Source organism: Saccopteryx leptura, chromosome 6 (assembly GCF_036850995.1).
Source record: "Saccopteryx leptura isolate mSacLep1 chromosome 6, mSacLep1_pri_phased_curated, whole genome shotgun sequence".
NCBI classification, from domain to species: Eukaryota; Metazoa; Chordata; class Mammalia; order Chiroptera; family Emballonuridae; genus Saccopteryx; species Saccopteryx leptura.
In genome coordinates, this window is record NC_089508.1 from 147,051,412 (window position 1) to 147,071,345 (window position 19,934).

The following is a 19,934-nucleotide window of genomic DNA, read 5'->3' on the forward strand; positions in this document are numbered from 1 at the left end:
TGATGCAAACATCACCATTTGGAAGATGAAAAATTCAGGCAAATAGTTCATTTAATGTTAGTGGTGTGAACCAACTAGTTAGACCAATTTAAAAATATTGTTGGTTAATTATCTTAAAATGTCTCAGATACTGAAGAATGTATATTTATAATCAAATGTAAGGCACAATATATTAATGTCAATAAACTAATGTGCACGTAAGTTTACTAACAAAAATAAGCTGGTTTAGAGTAATTTCATTGCAAAAAATAGCTCTAACACAGGTGTTTATCCAAAAATATGAAATAAAGCAACTAAAAATTTGTTACATCACTTTAGAAAGATAAATTTCTGCTTCTCCTAGGTTTTCCTAACTTTACAACCAACCACTTGAAGTTACAGCATCCTGAATAATTTAAATAGAGCATTTATGAAGAGCACGGTCATTGCAAGATGTCAGTTACAACTGAGATGCAAACCCAGCCTCCTGGGAGAGAAAACCACAACAGGAACAGAATTCCAGTGCTTCACATGCAGGGAATAAAGCAAATAGCCATGGCAGAGGAATAAGAATAGGTCCCAGGATGTCCAGATCCTTTTCCCTTCTCCGTTTGTGGGCCAGTGTTCACTCCTCAGAGATGAAGACATTCTGAGATTTCAAGCTGCAGGTTACCAGGGCCAGTGTGACATTGGCCTCCAAGCATCCTCAGCAGAGGCATGTTAGCTGTTTGGTCAAGATACTGAAGGAACTGAAAGATACTTTGTGTTGGTCAGGTTGTGATTCAGCCAAGCAGGGCCCATCAGGAGAGCCTGGCAAAATGAATAGCTCAATAAACCCCACCTCTCAGCCTTTGCAACTGTGTACAGGCTTCTGAGCTATTGTGCACAAAACAAACTGGTTAAAGGTGTCTGAATGGAATTTCAGTCTGCTAATATGTTTTCTAAATATCTCACATCAATTTGCTCTTACCTGGAGGCTAGGCAGGATAAAACTGCAAGTAAGAGACACAGGCTTGCTGCTTGTGGCTCTCTAATGTTCCATTGCTTCTCTCTCCTCTGGCCACTCTTTGGACTGGAAGGAAAAAGGAAGGAACAGGGAGAAAGTTTGCATCTTGCTGCCTCGTTCTGGGCAAAAGAGAAAAGCTTCCTGCAAGTAGCAATAGATCTAGATAACCCCGGGTGGAGACGTTGAGTGAGAAAGCAGCACTTCATGACACATGAGAAGTACCAGGTGAGCAAATCCATCTTTGGATGCCTATTCCAAGTTTATCTACCCCTCTGAATATGGCCCCAATGTGCAGCAGTGATGATCAGCGCTCTGTGACCCTCTATCAACCCTCGGGTTCTAGCTTTCCCATTTACCTGTGGAACACTCGTTGGCTTTCTCTCTGCTTGGGGCCTCTGACTTGACAGATGAGACTTGTATACTATTAGAAATATTTTTTTCTGAATATTCAGATTCAGGTCTTTTTAATTCAGTTTCAGATCTTTTAACTTTCAAAATATTATTTTGCTTAGCTGTCTCTGCTATCTTGGAAGATTTATAAGGATAAACTTATTTTTATTTCATTTATTTACACCAATATATGGACTAATACAACTACTTTTCTACTTTATAATCTTCCCACACAATATCCCTGAGTATGGGGAACTCACCAAGTGTCATGGATAGATAGATAGGATTCTGAAGTATAGATTTCAGCTAATAAAATTTCTCCCCATAATATATGATGATTATGGGACTGATTTTTCAATCAAAGACCATTAATTAACATTTTGTTGTTGTTTTTTGCCTGAAGGCACTACCCAATCCCCACAGTTCCAAAACCACAGTATTACTGGCTTGAAGTGACAGAGAAAGAAATTTAAGACTGACAGAATAACTGGAAATTTAGGATAGAAGGGAAAAGAATCTGAAAGTGACGAGCCACAGAAAAAGGTGAGACCCCAAATCTGAGTAACGTCCTTGAGTATAAACTGTAAATCTGAGAGTAAGCTCCGTCTAAACCTGTGGTGACTGCTCAAACATATGTTGGGAACTTGGGGGGGGGGTTAAAAACAACTGCACTGGGTAAATTTATGAATTTGCTGCTTCTTGGCTGAGTGCTTTTTCCTACACACTTCTAATATCAAGAGGATAGAACTCAAGGCAAACAAAGCAGCCAAGGAACTGAAAAATCTGAGCATAAACCCTACCCAGCAGAAATAAAACCTACTGCATCATGTTTAAGCCATCTGACCCTGTCCCATCCCACAACCATGTAACTTTATAGTCCACTCTTTCCAGGAAGTGCTTCTGAAATTCAGCAAGAACCCATAGTGAAGGGTGTGCTGAATGGGAGCAAATCACTACAGACATCTATAGGTAGAGCTACATAATCTTTGCTGTTGGACAGATTTTACTACAAGTTTTTCTTTGAACTATTAACAGCTCACAGGTAAGAAATGGTAATAGATGCTCAGATGAACTTCAAGCCTTGCCACTAAGTATGGGATGAGAAAATAATCTTCCTCAGTTCTTAAGTGACTAAAGGATTTTAAAATCTATACTTCTGCAAGGATATGAGTTTGGGTCTACTGGCCATTTACTGTGTGACTTGAAAGTGATTCTCTCTGTCTCCAGCTTAACTCCTATCTCCTAGGCTTTCTCTTTGCTTTGCAAAACACATAAAGGATCAACTCTTTAGTTAATGTTTTATATTAATAAAAATTTTATATGCTAATTTTGACCATTATAGTATCCACCTTGATAAGTAGGGTTAATAATATTAATCTTCTGGAGAAAAATGATTTAATCATTTAAAAAATACTGACTTTGTTATAGCTACCAAAAAGAGGGTAGCAAAGTTACGCAAAGCCTAGTAAACACTTCAAAATTCTCCGCCTCACAAGAAAACAGAGAAATGCATATCAATGAGTATTTTCCTATTAAATTGACAAATATTTTAAAACCATAATATTCACTGTGTTAAGGGGGAAAGGCCTGTAAATCTCCTTCTGACAGAATGGAAAATGATAGACTTTCTGCAAATTATGTCACAGTATTTGTGAGGAAATGAACAGAGTATGATGAGAAACATTAGGAGGGATAGCGAACATGTTAGATAGGGCAGGTACCCATGATGTGAGTTTGGGATAAAGTGTTCAAACAGAGGACCTAATTGTGCAGACTTCCATTGAAAACAGAAGCTCCAGACCTTTGTATTCAGCTGCCTACTAGTGTCATCCCACAGATGCCCTAGAGATGTACTACCCACCAGGCTGCCCAAACCCCTTAGCTGTGTATAGTTGCGAACTCCTTGACCCTTTCTCCTCCTGCCCAAGCAACCACCCAGTCCTGATCACCCTTCCATCTACATCTTCAAGCTACCCACTCCTTTCCATCCCACGGACACTTTCTATATCTCCTTTTTAAGCCATCATAATTTCTCATGGGAATTTAAGCAACAACGTCCTGCTTAATTTCTCCTACCTCCAGTTATCTCCTTCTTCTACTCAGTCTCTATGTTTCAGACACTATCATCTTATTTGCAAAAATCTGACCAATAATAAAAGAAAATTCTTGAGAGAAGGTGCATTTTATTTTTCAGAACCATAAAAAATGAGAAAACATTGCCAAACATGTTTAAATTTTTATATCATATAATTTTTATTTATTGATTTTAAAGAGAATAGGAAAGGGAGAGAGAGGGAAACATCAAATTTTTTTGTTCCACTTATTTATGCATACATTTGTTGCTTCTTATATGTGCTCTGACTGGGGATCAAACTTACCAGTTTGGCCTGACCTATGGTGGCGCAATGGGATAAAGTGTCGACCTGGAATGCTGAGGTTACCTGTTCGATACTCTGGGCTTGCCTGGTCAAGGCACATATGGGAGTTGATGCTTCCTGCTCCTCCCCTTTCTCTCTCTCTCTCTCTCTCTCTCTCTCTCTCTCTCCTCTCTGAAAATTGAATCAATAAAATCTTTAAAAAAAAAAAAAAAAGAAGAAGAAGAAGCCCTGGCCCGTTTGCTCAAGTGGTAGAGCATCGGCCTGGCATGCAGGAGTCCTGGGTTCAATTCCCGGCCAGGGCACACAGGAGAAGCACTCATCTGCTTCTCCACCCCTCCCCCTCTCCTTCCTCTCTGTCTCTCTCTTCCCCTCCTGCAGCCAAGGCTCCATTGGAGCAAAGTTGGCCCGGGCGCTGAGGATGGCTCTGTGGCCTCTGCCTCAGGCATTAGAATGGCTCTGGATGCAACAGAGCAACGCCCCAAGGTGGGCAGAGCACCGCCCCCTGGTGGGCATGCTGGGTGGATCCTGGTTGGGCGCATGAGGGAGTCTGTCTGACTGCCTCCCCGTTTCCAGCTTTGGAAAAATACCAAAAAATAAAAAAATAAGAATACCAGTTTGGCATATTGGGATGACACTTTAACCAACTGAGCTAACCAGCTAAGGCTAAATTCTTAATTTGATGGATGCACCATTATCCCTTGAGATACCATTAATGCTCTACTCTCCAATGTACCAAATCAATATTATAAAAATGGTTTTAAGGTTTAATCTTTCACCTCTGTGTTCTGTGCCAACCCTTCAAGGTTATACTGCCTTTCTTTCTCTCATCTTTGACTTTGCACTCACCTTAAAATGCATTACTCAGAGCAGCCCTTGGAAGTCTTCAAACACATGCTCACAGCACACAATTATTCTAAACACATTTTATAGACTTGATTACAGTTCCCACTGGCCAGTCTTTAATAAAACTGATGTTGTAACTACCTCTCCCACCAGCTATCCAAAGGGTGACTATCATATGGAATTGAGCATCTCTTTCATTTTTCTAGGCTTCATCAGGAGCATGAGGCCAGCTGGCCTATCTCTGTGCCATAAAACTGTCTTAAAAAAGAAAAGACCCTTACCTTATTCATCACCTGAGATTTACGCAATTGCTTTGTTTCAGTCTACCTCACACTTCTTTTTGTCTGATTATCTGGGCTGCTGATTACTTGACTCATCTCTTATCTATAACCCCTCACACTAGATGCATCAAGCTGTTTTGACTTGGCATTTCTTCTCACCTACACTCTCCACTCACCTTCCTTGCATTTGTCTGCTTCTGGCCACCCAAGTAAATGAGCTGCCTACTCCAGTCCAGTCCCCAGCAGAGACCCTGTGAAGCCCATCTCCCCATCAAGCCCTTGGCTCTCACAGCTGGGGCCAGGATTAGTTTATACCTAAGATTTTTTTCTTCTCTAAAATTCTTTAATATCTGTAAGAAATTATGTGAATATAACTTTATTTTCAATCCCTGACTTCTAATTCTGGGAGAGCTCCTAATTTCTTCAGTAAATACTTACTGGGCACCTGACTGTGCCTTTGCGTCTGGGTCTGACAGCTCCCAGCCACACTGGCTTTTCCCGCTTTCCTTTCAGGCAGACACTTTTCCTAATAAAATCTCTGCATGTTTAATCCCATTGTGCTATCTGTTTCTTGGACAACCTGTAACGTTAACACGCACTGATTTTGAAGTGTAGTAACCTCGGTGCTATTGTTTCTTTCTTTTTTAAAAATTGTCTATCTGAAGCCAGAGATGATTTTTTTTTCAGTCTTATTGAGGTGTAATATACATACAATAAAATTTACCCTTTGTAACTGTAATGTTTGATGGTTTTTGAAAAATACATCAGCCATGTAATCACTACCATTTTCATCAACATACTGAGTATTGACCCAAAAAGTACTGTTGTTGGTTCCTGTCCCCAACCCACAGCTCCAAGCGACCTCTGCTCTGCTTTCTGTCATTATAGTTTTGTTCATTCTAGGATTTCGTATAAATGAAACCATACAATATGTAGCTTTGTGTGACTTTTTCCACTTAGTATAATATAGTTTAGATTCATATGTTGTTGTATATATTAATATTTCATTCTTTTTTATTGTCAAGTACTATTATATAGTACCACAGATTATTTTTATCCATTCAGCAGTTGTTTTCATTTTAGGGCTATTATGAATAATGCTTCTATGAACACATACATACAAGTTTTTCGTGAATATGTATTTCCACTTCACTTGGACAAATACCTACAAGTGAGAATGTGAGATTATATCATAACTATATGAACTTTATAAGATTCTGTTACACTGTTTTCCAAAGTGACTGTGACATTTTATATTCTCATAAACAGTGTAGGAAAACTGGAGTTGCCCCACATCCTCACCAATACTTGATACTTTAGTTTTTAAAAATTTAGCTATTCTAGAGGTCATCTCATAATATCTGATTATGGTTTTAATTTACAATTCCCTGATCACTAAAGATGATGAGATTTTTTTAAATGTAATTACTGACCATTTGCATATCTTTTTGAGTGTATTGAAATTTTGTAACCATTTTGTGAATGAGCTATTTATCTTATTATTGAGTCATAAAACTGTTTTTTATGGATGCCAATTAATTTGATATTTATTTTTGCATAAAAATGGCATTTTATTATACAGGTACTGGAAGGAAGCCAGGAGTCTAGATTATTAAATTACATCTCTACTGACATAATATGGAATCACAGACTAGAAATTTATTAAATATCCACCTGTGCTTGGGGCTATACCTTGTATAGATAGCTGAAATGATATCTGCCCAGCAGGGTCTATCCTTACTTTATGATCATCTGACACCCACCCTTGTCCTCCTCTGCACCTAGCTTTGGGTCATGTCTTGGCCTATTCTGGTTATCAGAAAACTTTACATTATTTGACTACAGAGTCAAACCAGCTGCTGTTACATAATACTTACTGGTTCTGAAACCCCTACTCTGAGCCAGACATGTTGCATGTTTTATTTTGAACCCTACAGCCATCCTTCAAGGAAGGGGCTATTCCCTTTCTTCTCCCTCATTTTAGAAATAAAGAAGCTGAGGTTCAGTAAGCTGAAATGAATTTGTTCAAGATCTCATGATCAGAAAGAGACACACTCAAACCCAGACTTATCAGACCCAAAACTAGAATATATCTTCTACTGTGCTGGCTAATTTTCTGTACATCATAGCTCTATCCTCTTGAGTAGCTCAACTCTCACCACTATCTCCATGGAGGATGGGCTGGTGATGGTTTTATTAGCAGTGCTTACAAGCTGGACAGGTCTTTTTTTTAGTAATTTTTATTTTTTAACTTCATTTGATTTTCAATATAGTGTGTCCGTAAAGTCATGGTGCACTTTTGACCGGTCACAGAAAAGCAACAAAAGATGATAGAAACGTGAAATCTGCACCAAATAAAAGGAAAACTCTCCCAGTTTCATACCTATTCAGTGCAGTTCGATGTGGGCTCATGCACAGATTTTTTAGGGCCCCTTAGGTAGCTATCCCGTATAGCCTCTACAGACGCATTACTGACTGATGGCCTACCAGAACGGGGTTTCTCCACCAAACTGCCGGTTTCCTTCAACTGCTTATCTTACCGAGTAATGTTATTCCTATGTGGTGGCGCTTCATTATAAATGCGCCAATATTCACATTGCACTTTGGTCATGGATTCGAATTTAGCGAGCCGCAGAACATACTGAACTTTCCTCTGTACCGTCCACATCTCAACTGGCATGGCCGTGGGCTGCTCCGCTGTATACACGGTGTTACGTCATCATCTGCACATGCGCACATGCTGCCACATCATCCTACAGAAACTGGAAGAGTTTTCCTTTTATTTGGTGCAGATTTCACATTTCTATCATCTTTTGTTGCTTTCCTGTGACCGGTCAAAAGTGCACCATGACTTTACAGCCACACTGTATTATATTAGTTTTGAGTATACAACCCAGTGATTAAACATTTATAATCCTCGGCCCTGGCCGGTTGGCTCAGCGATGGAGCGTCGGCCTGGCATGCGGGGGACCCGGGTTCGATTCCCGGCCGGGGCACATGGGAGAGGCGCTCATTTGCTTCTCCACCCCCCCTCCACCCCCCCTTCCTCTCTGTCTCTCTCTTCCCCTCCCACAGCCAAGGCTCCATTGGAGTGGGGATGGCCCAGGCGCTGCGGATGGCTCCTTGGCCTCTGCCCCAGGCGCTAGAGTGGCTCTGGTCGCAGCAGAGCAACGTCCCGGAGGGGCAGAGCATCGCCCCCTGGTGGGCAGAGCGTCACCCCTGGTGGGCGTGCTGGGTGGATCCCGGTCAGGCGCATGCGGGAGTCTGTCTGACTGTCTCTCCCCATTTCCAGCTTCAGAGAAAAAAAAAAAAAAAAAAAAAATTTAAAAATTAAAAAAAAAACAAAAACATTTATATAACTTACAAAGCAATCACCCTGATAAATCTAGTACCTATCTGACACCATACATAATTATTACAATATTATTGATTATATTTCCTATGATGTACTTTACATCCCCATGACTATTCTGCAACTACCAATTTGTATTTCTTAATCTCTTAACCTTTTGACCCAGTCTCTTAATGCCCCTCCCATCTGGCAGTTGTCACAATGTTCTCTATGAGTGTTTTCTGTTCTGTTTATTTGCTTATTTTGTTTTTAGATTCCACATATAAGTAGAATCTATGGCATTTGTCTTTTTCTGTCTGAATTATTTCACTCACTATAATACCTTCCAGGTCCATCCATGTGTTGCACATGGCAAGACCCATTCTTTTTTTTACTGCTGAGTAATATTCCACCATATATACGTACCACTTCTTTATCCACTCATCTATTGATAGATACTTAGGTTGCTTTCACATCTTGACTATTGTAAATAAAACTGCAATAAACACATGAATGCATATGTTTTTTCAATTTAGCGTTTTGGGTTTCTTCTGATAAATAAACAGAAGTAGAATTGCTGGGTCCTTTTTGTCTCACTATAAATAGCCTTTGTTTGAAAGTCTATTTTGTCTGTTTTGAAAGTCTATTTTTGTAAGTCTTGCTAGCCCAGCTTTTGTTTGTTTGTTTCCATTTTCATGAAATATCTTTTCTATCCTTGTAGGGAATCTCCTATCTAACCTTGAACTCTCTATGACTTGGATTGGAGAACTTTAATTAAAAGCCCTGAGTGGGCCCTGGCCAGTTGGCTCAGTGGTAGAGCATCAGCCTGGCATGCAGGAGTCCCCGGTTCGATTCCCGGCCAGGGCACACAAAAGAAGCGCCCATCTGCTTCTCCACCCTTCCCCCTCTCCTTCCTCTCTGTCTCTCTCTTCCCCTCCTGCAGCCAAGGCTCCATTGGAGCAAAGTTTGCCCAGGTGCTGAGGATGGCTCTGTGGCCTCTGCCTCAGGTGCTAGAATGGCTCTGATTGCAGCAGAGCGACGCCCCAAGATGGGCAGAGCATCGCCCCCTGGTGGGCGTGCCAGGTGGATCCCGGTCGAGCGCATGCGGGAGTCTGTCTGACTGCCTCCTCGTTTCTGGCTTTGGAAAAAAAAAAAAAAAAAAAAAAAAAAAAAAAAAAAAAAAAAGCCCTGAGTGAATGTCTCTTGGATGCAAACACCAAGAAACTGTGTGAGTGAGTGACCTTTGTGCAGACACAAAGGAATGTATGTGAATGGGCTTTAGAAAATTAGCATAGAGGTTCTAGATTGCCCCTTCCTTTGTGCTTATTAATTAGCAAAATAAAAGAATGTACTGACCAAATTAGCCCTTTCTTCATGTCAGCAAAATGGCCATTAGACGTTCTTTCCCTTTATCACCTGGCCTCTCTCCCTTGTAATACTGTTACCTCTGTTCTGCTTCTGATCAATAAAAGCTAAAGGAGAAGGAAATTCAGGAGTTCTTCTTTGCCTCCCTTGTCAGGCCTCCCCCTCTTCCTCTTGACATCAGTTTGTGTCTTGAGTAAGTTTTATCCACATGACACCAGTAGTTTCTAGCGGTTTGAAGTATTACAAATCCTTTTATTTTCAGTCTGTGTGTATCTTTTGATCTAATGTGACTCCCTTGTAGACAGCATATATAATGGTCTTGGTTAGTTATATTCAGCTACTATATGTCTTTTGATTGGAGCATTTAATCCGTTTGCATTTAAAGTCATTGTTGACAGATATTTAATACCATTTTATTATTAATATTTTTAAATCTTTTTTTCTTCATCTTAAAGAAAATCCTTTAACATTGTTTTATAATACTGGTTTGGTGACAAACTCCTGTGGTTTTTTCTTGTCTGGAAGGCTCTATCTGTCCTTTGATTCTAAATGATAGCTTTGCTATGTAGAGTAATCTTGGTTGTAGGTCCTTGCTTTCATCACTTTGAATATTTTGAGCCATTCTCTTCTGACCTGCAAAGTTTCTGTTGAGAAATCAGCTGACAGTCTTACAGGAGCTTCCTGGTAGGTAACTACTTTTATATTGCTGCTTTTAGGATTCTCTATTTGTCTTTAACCTTTGGCATTTTAATAATGATATATCTCGGTGTGGTTTTCATTGGGTTCATCTTGTTTGGAACTCTCTGCAATTTCTTGACTTGAGTGTCTATTTCCTCTGTCAGGTTAGGGAAGTTTTCATCATTATTTTTTCAACTAGATTTTTAATCCCTTAATCTCTTCTCATTTGGGTACTTCTATGATGCAAATGCTGGTAGGCTCAAAGTTGTCTCAGAGGTTCCTTTAAATAGCCTTATTTTTTTTTTTTTGGATTTTTTTTCTTTTGCTGTTCTCTTTGAGTGTTTTCTGCTCCCTTATCCTCCAACTTGCTGATTTTATCCTCTGTTTTATCTACTCTACTGTTGATTCTCTATAATGTTTTCTTCATTTCTGATTAGTTCTTTTTATGTTTTCTATTTCCATTTTTATGTTTCCTATCTTTTTGTTGAAGTCCTCACTAAATTCATATACTCTTCATTGAGTACTCTTATAATCAATGTTTTAAACTCCACAGCTAGTAGATTGTTTGTTTCTACTTTGTTTAGTTTTTTTTCTGGATTTTTGTTCTTTTCCATCATTTGGGACATGTTTCTCTGTCTTTTCATTTTGGCTGCCTCCCTGTGTTTGTTTCTATATATTAATAATAGGTAGAGCTGCTACATCTACTGGTCTTGGAAGACTGGCCTTATGTAGTAGGTGTCCTGTGGGACCCAGTGCTATAGCCTCCCTGGTCACCCCATCCAGGCATTTCAGGTGCATCCTCCTACTCTCCCCTCCACCCTCTGTAGACTGTATGCACCCTCTCGTTGTAGTTGAGCCTTGATTGTTGTTGGCATGTCAGCAGGAGGAATTTGGCTTCAAGAACTAACTATAACCACCATGGAGGATCTGCTGTGCCAGGGCTGACCCCACAAAGTAGGACTCACTTCAGTTGGGCTTTGGTGCTTGGTGAGTCTGCTACTTGAATGTGTTGCTCTTGGAAGTGCTTCTACATGGTGTGAATTTGTCCATCTCTTGCACTAGCTCTGGGACCTCTCAGTAGGTGCAGACCAAGGTTAGCCACCACCTGTGCCCTGACAGGGGCCATCTGGCATATGCTACAGAATAATCTGTATTTGTCCTGCCGCTATTTGTTCTGGGCTTAGAGGTGCCCAGGTGAGGCCAATCTGCTGCTTGTGCTGGGCCTCAGGCCACTTAGCAAGAGGTATAGGGCATGCCAAGGCCAAATGCTGCTTGTTTGAGAGATTTTAGGCAAGTTTTCAGCATAAGCCAAGACAAGACATTTGTATGCACAAGCCACTGAAAACAGCTTCAGTGGGCCTGGAAGTTGGGTGGGGCAGGGGTCTCAGGAAATCACCAAGGCTATGTGAACAGTATGAGCCAGGTTGATGGAGATTCAGATATGGAACTTGCCTTCCAGCTCTGTGGGAGCAGGGATCAGTACAAAACAACAACAACAAAAAAAATGGCATCTTCCAGCACTCTGTCTGGGAAAAAACTGCCTCTTCAGCTTTTATCTTACTGTCAAACAATTTAGTACTTTCTCATATGTCTGATGACTTTTAAGCTGCCTCCCCAGTGCAGGAGTTCAGAGCAAGTGAGTCTGAGTAGGTTTATGTGTGGGCCCATTAAGAGAAACACCTGGGACTCTAGCAGCCCGCTGTCTCATTTAGCCACAATCTCCACTGGTTTTCATAGCAAAAGTTGAGGGTCTTCTCTTCACATCAAGGAAACCCTGGGCTGAGTGGCCTGGTCTATGGCTGGAACCTCTCACTCCTCTGAACCTCTGAAGTCAAGATATCCTGCCTTTTTTTTTTTTTTTTTTTTTTTTTTTGTCAGGAGAGACAGAGTCAGAGAGAGAGGGACAGATAAGGACAGACAGGAAGGGAGAGAGATGAGAAACATCAATTCTTCGTTGCGGTTCCTTAGTTGTTCATTGATTGATTTCTCATATGTGCCTTGACCAGGGGGCTACAGCAGAACGGGTGACCCCTTGCTTGAGCCAGCAACCTTGGGCTCAAGCTGGTGAGCCTTGCTCAAACCAGATGAACTCACACTCAAGCTGGCGACCTTGGGGTCTTGAACCTGGGTTCTCCACATCCCAGTCTGACGCTCTATCCACTGTGCCACTGCCTGGTCAGATATCATGCCAGATTTTTAACTACCACACCAGCATGTTCTGTGTCTTCACCCCTCCTACCAGTCACAGTGTAGCTTCTGTATATCCTAAGTTATAGGACTTCTGTTCAGCTAGACTTCAGGTGGTTCTCAATGATGATTGTTTGTAGTTTAGTGGTAATTTGGTTGTGGTTATGGGAAGATGCAAGTACTATATTTATCTATTCTGCCACCTTGATCAGAAGCCATTAGAGTGTTTTATATATAATAGCTACGGTCCTTGTTAGATATATGTATATGTTGTACAAACATTTTCTCCATTCTGTGGCACTTTTTTTTTTACATTATTAAACCATATATTTTAAAAAGCACAGGCTTTTCATTTTAATGAAGTCTATTTTATTACTTTTCTTTCATGGTTTGTGCATTTTATGTTTTAAGAAATTTTGCCTAGGTCTATGTCAAAGATTTTCACCTTTGTTTTCTTCTCTAAGCTTAATTGTTTTAGCTCTTATATTTAGGTCTATGGTCTACATTGGCTTAATTTATAGCATAACAAGAGTTAAAAGGATGAGGTTTATTTTTTTCCCCATATAGATATTCAGCTGCTATTGAATTATGTTTTTAAAAAAAGAATAATATTGTCACCTTTGTGAAAAATTAAATGACCATATATGTGTGGGTTTATTTCTAGCCTTTTTACCGTGTTCCATTGACCTATGTTTATCTTTACAACAATACCACACTGATTATCACAACTTAATGGTAACACTTGAAAACTGTTGTATAAGTCCTTCTGCCCTATTTTTCTTTTTCAAAATATTTTGGCTTACCCAAGTCCTTTGCCTTTGCATATATAACTTTTTAGCATCTGATTGTCCACTTTTTTTATAATTTGCTTATATTTTTATTCAGACTGCATGAAATATATAGATGAATTTGGGGGAAATTGACAATATCAAGTGTTCCAGTTCATGAACATGATATATCTATTTATTTGGGTTTTCCTTGATTATTTTTTGCAATTTTTTATATTTCTCAATGTCCATATATCACACATCTTTTGATAACTTTATCAAGTATTTTATTTTTTGATGCTGTTGTAAATAAAATTGTGAAAATTTTTTGAAATTTTATTTTTTAAATTGTTCATTGCTAATTTATAGAAGTACAATTGACTCTTATCTACCTTGTATTCTGTGACTTTGCTAAATGTACTTATTAGTTCTAGTAGTTTGTTAACAGATTTCTTAGTATTTTCAACATACATTATCATGTCATCTGCAAATAGAAGCTATTTTAGTTCTTTCTTTTTAACCTTATGTACATTATTATTTTTACTTGTCTTATTGCACTCCCTAGAATTTCCAATACAATGCTGATTAGAAGGACTGAGAGTGGACATCTTTGTTTTGCTACTGCTTTAAGTAAAAAACACTGAGAAAGTCAATGCTGAGTATGAATTTGACTATAGGTTTTTTTGTATTTATATATTCTTAATTAGGTTGATAAGATTTTCTTTTTTAAATTTTTTATTAATTTTAATTTATTATGTTAACACGAATTCAAGTGTCCCACTCAATATAAATCCCTCACCTCCACCCCCTTGTCCCCCATCACCCTCCCTTTGTCCCCCTCCCCCTAACTCCCTCCCTCCTTCCCTTTGGGATTTGCTGTCCTGTGATAAAGTTTTCTTCTATTCCAAGATAGATGAGAACCATTTTTATAAATGGGTATATTAAGACTTTTTTATTGTCTAGCATATGTTCTATTTCAGTAATTGAATTGTACCATGTCAACTTGAGAAATGTGTATATTTTCTTTTTTTCTGTGTGCGTGTGTGTGTGTACTATTCAATAAATATAAATCACATCAAGGTAATTAATAGTATTATTGAGATCTTTGTTGAGAGAGGAGTATTAAAGTCTCCAACTATGATTTGAAATGTCTATATTTTCTTTTAGCTTTTTCAATTTTTATTTCATGTATTTTTAAGCTCTTATATTAGGCTTACAGACATTGTTTTTTCTTTCTAATTAACTGACATTTTAATATGAAATATCCTTTATTATATCTGTTATAAAAATCTATTTTATCTGATATTGGTTTAACCAATCCAGCCTTTCTATGCTTACTGTTTGCATGGTCTGTCTTTTCTCATTCATTTAGTTTCAGCATATCTGAAACTATTGGCATTTATTGTATTGTTCCTTCTGGGTCTTCATATTTAAAGTGCATCCCTTGTTGATAGCATGTAGTTGAATCATGCACTTTTATTTATTCTGTTAATTACTACCTTATAGTTAAAATATTTAGTCTATTATCATTTAACACAATTATTGATCTGGTTGAGCTTGGATCTGTTGTTTAATTATTTGTTTTGTATTTATCTCTGCTGTTTTCTATTCTTTTGTTTTCTTTTCTGTCATTTTTTAATTACTAGAATAATTTTTGGATTTTATTTTAATTTTTTACTGGCTTTTGCCATACTTCTCTGCATTATATATACTTAATGATTGTTCTAAAAATTACAATATGCAATTTTAATTTTTCATTGTCTATTAATAGTCAATATTGTACCATTCATGTAATAAATATAGAAATCTTACAATCATACAGGTCTGTTGATTTTCTACCCCAGCCCCTTATACCATACCCCTTACATGTACTCCATCTACATACTAATAACTACAAATTTCTGTTTTTTTGTTTTAAAGTTATATGTATAATAAAGAAATCAAGAGGAAGAAGGTAAAAACCAAATAGTTCAGCATTTATCCAGATAGTTACTATTTCTGATGTTCTTCATTCTTTACTTAGGATTAAGATTTTATATGACATCATTTTCTTACAATCCAAAGTACTTCTTTAGCATTTCATGTGCCCAGCTTAAGAAAGTCTTTTAGGAATTTACTTGAGCCGAAGTGACAATTGCAGGGAAGCAAAATCTGAACAAGTTGAGGAAATGCTCTAGAGAGTGACAGTTTTGCACCTTATTTCATATATTAAAATCAAGGGAGGTGATGTAGGGGGTTCACATGAAATTCATTGGTGGTAGATTAGGGAGGGGGAGAAAGCAAAGCATAGAAATCTCTGGGATGGGATAAAAAGTAAAAGAGAGAGACACATACTCACTTTCCATTGGTAGGTACAGGATGGTTAGCATGTATAGCACGTAGAGATAGTATGCAGGCAACAAGATAACGCAGACTCATGCCGTGGTGTTGGTTGTCCTTTGATGGGTCTAGAAAAGAAAGTTATGCTGACACTTTTATTTATTTATTTATTTATTTATTTATTTATTTATTTATTTATTTTTGTGACAGAGACAGAGAGAGACAGAGAGAGGGACAGATAGGGACAGACAGGAAGGGAGAGAAATGAGAAACATCAATTATTTCGTTGCAGTTCCTTAGCTGTTCATTGATTAATTTCTCATATGTGCCTTGACCGGGGAGCTACAGCAGACTGAGTGACCCCATGCTCAAGCCAGCGACCTTGGGTCCAAGCTGGTGAGCTTTGCTCAAACCAGATGAGCTCGAGCTCAAGCTGGCTACCTCAGGGTCTCGAACCTGGGTCCTACGCATCCCAGTCCCACACTCTATCCAATGCGCCACTGCCTGGTCAGGCTATGCTGACATTTTAAATATATCTTATCTTAGATGCACAAAACAATATACTGTTTCAAAGATACAAACTGATTTTTGTCAAGGAAGCTAAAGGCCTAGACATGACTACTCACCATGAGTGACTTTTAGTTTATACATTCAGGCCACCCTGTGAGGTTACTTTGATCTCTGAGTTTGTAAAGCCAGCCATGCAGGCCTCCCCTGAGCTTTTCACGTTTAGTGTGTGCTCCCATTTTCCATTCACATTTGTAATACAGGTCTGCTTGTAACTAAGTCCTTTATTTATTTATTTATTTATTTATTTACAAAATTTCTTTACTCCCAATCTGTGAGGCTATTTTTTCTGGATGTAGAGTTCTGAGTTTTTAGAACTTTGTGTGTATGTGTGTGCTGTTTATTTCTCTTTCAGACTTTTAAAGATGTCCTACTTTCTTTTGGTCTCCATAATTTCTTATATCATCTTTGAAATATTCTCAGCCATCTGATTTCTTCTATAAAAACTAATCATTTTACTCTCCTTTTGCAAGAATACTAATTGACTTGACCAACTTTCTTTTGCCAAAGAGTTGGCAGTTATGTAAGGAGTATTTTTAGTTCTTTTATTTAGTTCTAAATAAAGGGTTATTTAGGGGGGAAAAATGGCACCTATTAGACCCAAATGTCTCCAACTTGACCTTGAATTAATTATCCCTGACAGACAGAAAGAGCACCCTTTCTAGCCTTGGGTTATGTGTTCCCTAAATGACGTTTTTGAAACTGAGAGGAGAGAAAAGTGTTTGCTTTGATGACAGGCATTTATTCCCAGGTGTGGGAGTCGCATAGAAGGAGGGAGCTTTCTGGTCTACATTAGTGAGTCTTAGGGTCCGAGCAGCAACGCCCCCACCCACACAGCTGAGGGCACGCCAGAGGGCGGGCAGTGGCGGGAGACAGAAGCGCGGTTCTGCAGGCAGGGGCGGAAGCCAGCTGGCCACCACTGGGCTCAGGTGTGAGCTCAATCTTGCCTGGCTGGGGAGAAGGGGGCGTGCAAAAGCGGTCAAGCTCAGCTGCCGGCAGTCTGTAATCCAGCCTGCGGGAGAAGGGCGGGAACCCCAGAAAGGGTGGAGACCAGCCCCTGAGCAAGGGCACAGGAGCACAGCCTTGCCCGCCCATGCAACCCAGGCTTGTGGTCTGACTTGGTAGCTGACTCCTCCCGCGGGGGTGGAGCCAAAATCCCAGAAGAGGTGGAGTTCCGCTACTGAGCTGAGCTTGGGCACGCAGTCCTGCCTGGCGGTAGAGCCAAGGTAGCAGCCGTTCCTTGAGTGGGCTCCTCCTGCAAGGGCAGGACGAAAGCCCGGAAACAGGCGGAGACCCACAGCTAAGCAAAGGCCCTTGCCAGTGCCCTCAGGACAGAGCATAACATCACACACGGGGGTGGGGCAAAGGCCAAGGGCACCAACACTTGTGCACCCGAGCACGTGATCACAGCCACTCCCGTGAAGAGAAAATGCGGAGGCAGAGAAATACAACACAAATAAACCAAGAGAAATCCCCAGAAAAGGACCTAAGTGAATCAGATATAACCAAATTACCAGATGCAGAGTTTAAAATAACGATTGTTAGGATGCTCAAAGATATCAGAACAACCATAGATGGCCATTATGAAAACCTAAATAAAGAGATAACAAATATAAAAAAGGACATTGAAATAATAAAAAAGAATCAGTCAGAAATGACAAATACAATATCTGAAATGAAGAATACAATGGAAGGAATTAAAAGCAGAATGGACGAAGCAGAGAATCGAATCAGTGAGTTAGAGGACACGATAAATAAAGGCACAGAAGCAGAGCAGAAAAAAGAAAAGAGACTCAAAAAGTCTGAGGAAACTCTCAGAGAGCTCTGTGACAACATGAAGAGAAATAACATCCGCATCATAGGGGTTCCTGAAGAAGAAGAGAAAGAACAAGGGATAGAGACTTTGTTCAAACATATTATAGCAGAAAACTTCCCCCAATTAAGGCAGGAAAACATTTCACATGTTCAGGAAGCACATAGAACTCCATTAAGAAGAAACCCAAAGAAAACAACACGAAGACACATCATAATTAAATTACCAAAGCTAAATGATAAAGAGAAAATATTAAAAGCTGCTAGAGAAAAAAAGACTATCACCTACAAAGGAGCCCCCATAAGGATGACTTCTGACTTCTCAACAGAAACACTTGAGGCCAGAAGGGAATGACAAGAAATATTCAAAGTAATGCAGGACAAGAACCTACAACCAAGACTACTTTATCCAGCAAGGCTATCATTTAAAATTGAAGGAGAAATAAAAAGCATTACAGACAAAAAAAATCTCAAGGAATTCACTGCAACCAAACCAAGACTGCAGGAAATGCTAAGAGACCTGTTGTAAATAGATCAAAGGAAAAAAAGAATATAGCAAAAGAGGAAAACAGTTTTAAAGAAAAAAAATGGCAATAAACAATTACATATCAGTAATAACCTTAAAGGTTAATGGATTAAATGATCCGATCAAGAGACATAGGGTAGCTGCGTGGATAAGAAAACAGGACCCATACCTATGCTGTCTAGAAGAGACACACCTTAAATCAAAAGATGCACACAGACTGAAGATAAAAAAATGGAAAAAAGTATTTCATGCAAATGGAAATGAAAAAAAGCTAGGGTAGCAATACTTATATCAGACACATTGGACTTTAAAACAAAGACCATAGTTAGAGATAAAGAAGGTCACTACATAATGATAAAGGGAGAAATCCAAAAGGAAGATATAACCATTATAAATATCTACGCACCTAATACAGGAGCACCTAAATATATAAAGTAGACTTTGATGGAGTTAAAGGGTGAGATCTACAGCAATATTATAATAGTAGGGGATTTCAATACCCCATTAACATCATTAGATAGATCCTCAAGAAAAAAAATTAACAAAGAAACAGCAGACTTAAAGGACATATTAGATCAACTCGATTTAATAGATATCTTCAGAACCTTTCAACCTAAAACAGTAGAATATACATTCTTTTCAAGCGCTCATGGTACATTCTCTAGAATAGACCACATGATAGGGCACAAAAGCAGTCGCAACAAATTTAAGAAAATTGAAATCATATCGAGCACTTTCTCTGATCACAATGGCATTAAACTAGAAATCAACCACAATAGAAAACTTGAAAAACATTCAAAAACTTGTAAACTAAATAGCACAGTATTACATAACAAATGGGTTAACATTGAGATCAAAGAAGAAATTAAAAAATTCCTAGAAACAAATGATAATGAGCATACATTAACTCAAAAATTATGGGACACAGCAAAAGCAGTCCTGAGAGGAAAGTTTATAGCATTACAGGCACACCTTAAGAAGCTAGAAAAAGCTCAAATAAACAACTTAACCCTGCATCTAAAAGAACTAGAAAAAGAACAGCAAGTAAAGCCCAGAGCTAGTAGAAGAAAGGAAATAATAAAGATCAGAGCAGAAATAAGTGACATAGAGGCTAAAGAAACAATACAGAAGATCAATGAAACCAGGAGCTGGTTCTTTCAAAAGGTAAACAAGATTGATGAACCTTTAACGAGACTCACCAAGAAAAAATAGAGAAGACTCAAATAAATAAAATTAGAAACGAGAGTGGAGAAATAACAACTGACAAAACAGAAATACAAAATATTGTAAGAAAATACAATAAAGAATTGTACACCAAAAAACTAGACAACCTAAATGAAATGGACAAATTCCTTGAATCATATAATCTTCCAAAAATCAATCTGGAAGAATCAGAAAACCTTAACAGACCAATTACAACAAATGAGATTGAAACAGCTATCAAAAAACTCCCCAAAAAGAAAAGTCCTGGGCCTGATGGCTTCACAAGTGAATTCTACCAAATA

At 38.7% G+C, this 19,934-nt stretch overlaps 1 long non-coding RNA gene across 1 annotated transcript in view; it reads right to left on the reverse strand.

The window, feature by feature from the left end:
• Positions 1 to 271: 271 nt before the first annotated feature.
• LOC136376474 (uncharacterized) overlaps positions 272 to 19,934 on the reverse strand; it is a 37,575-nt gene continuing 17,912 nt past the window's right edge. The window contains exons 2-4 of the long non-coding RNA XR_010746184.1: positions 15,544 to 15,652; positions 950 to 1,051; positions 272 to 728 (exon numbers count right to left, since the gene is read on the reverse strand). This is a non-coding gene — a long non-coding RNA (uncharacterized lncRNA). The remainder of the gene's footprint in view (positions 729 to 949; positions 1,052 to 15,543; positions 15,653 to 19,934) is intronic.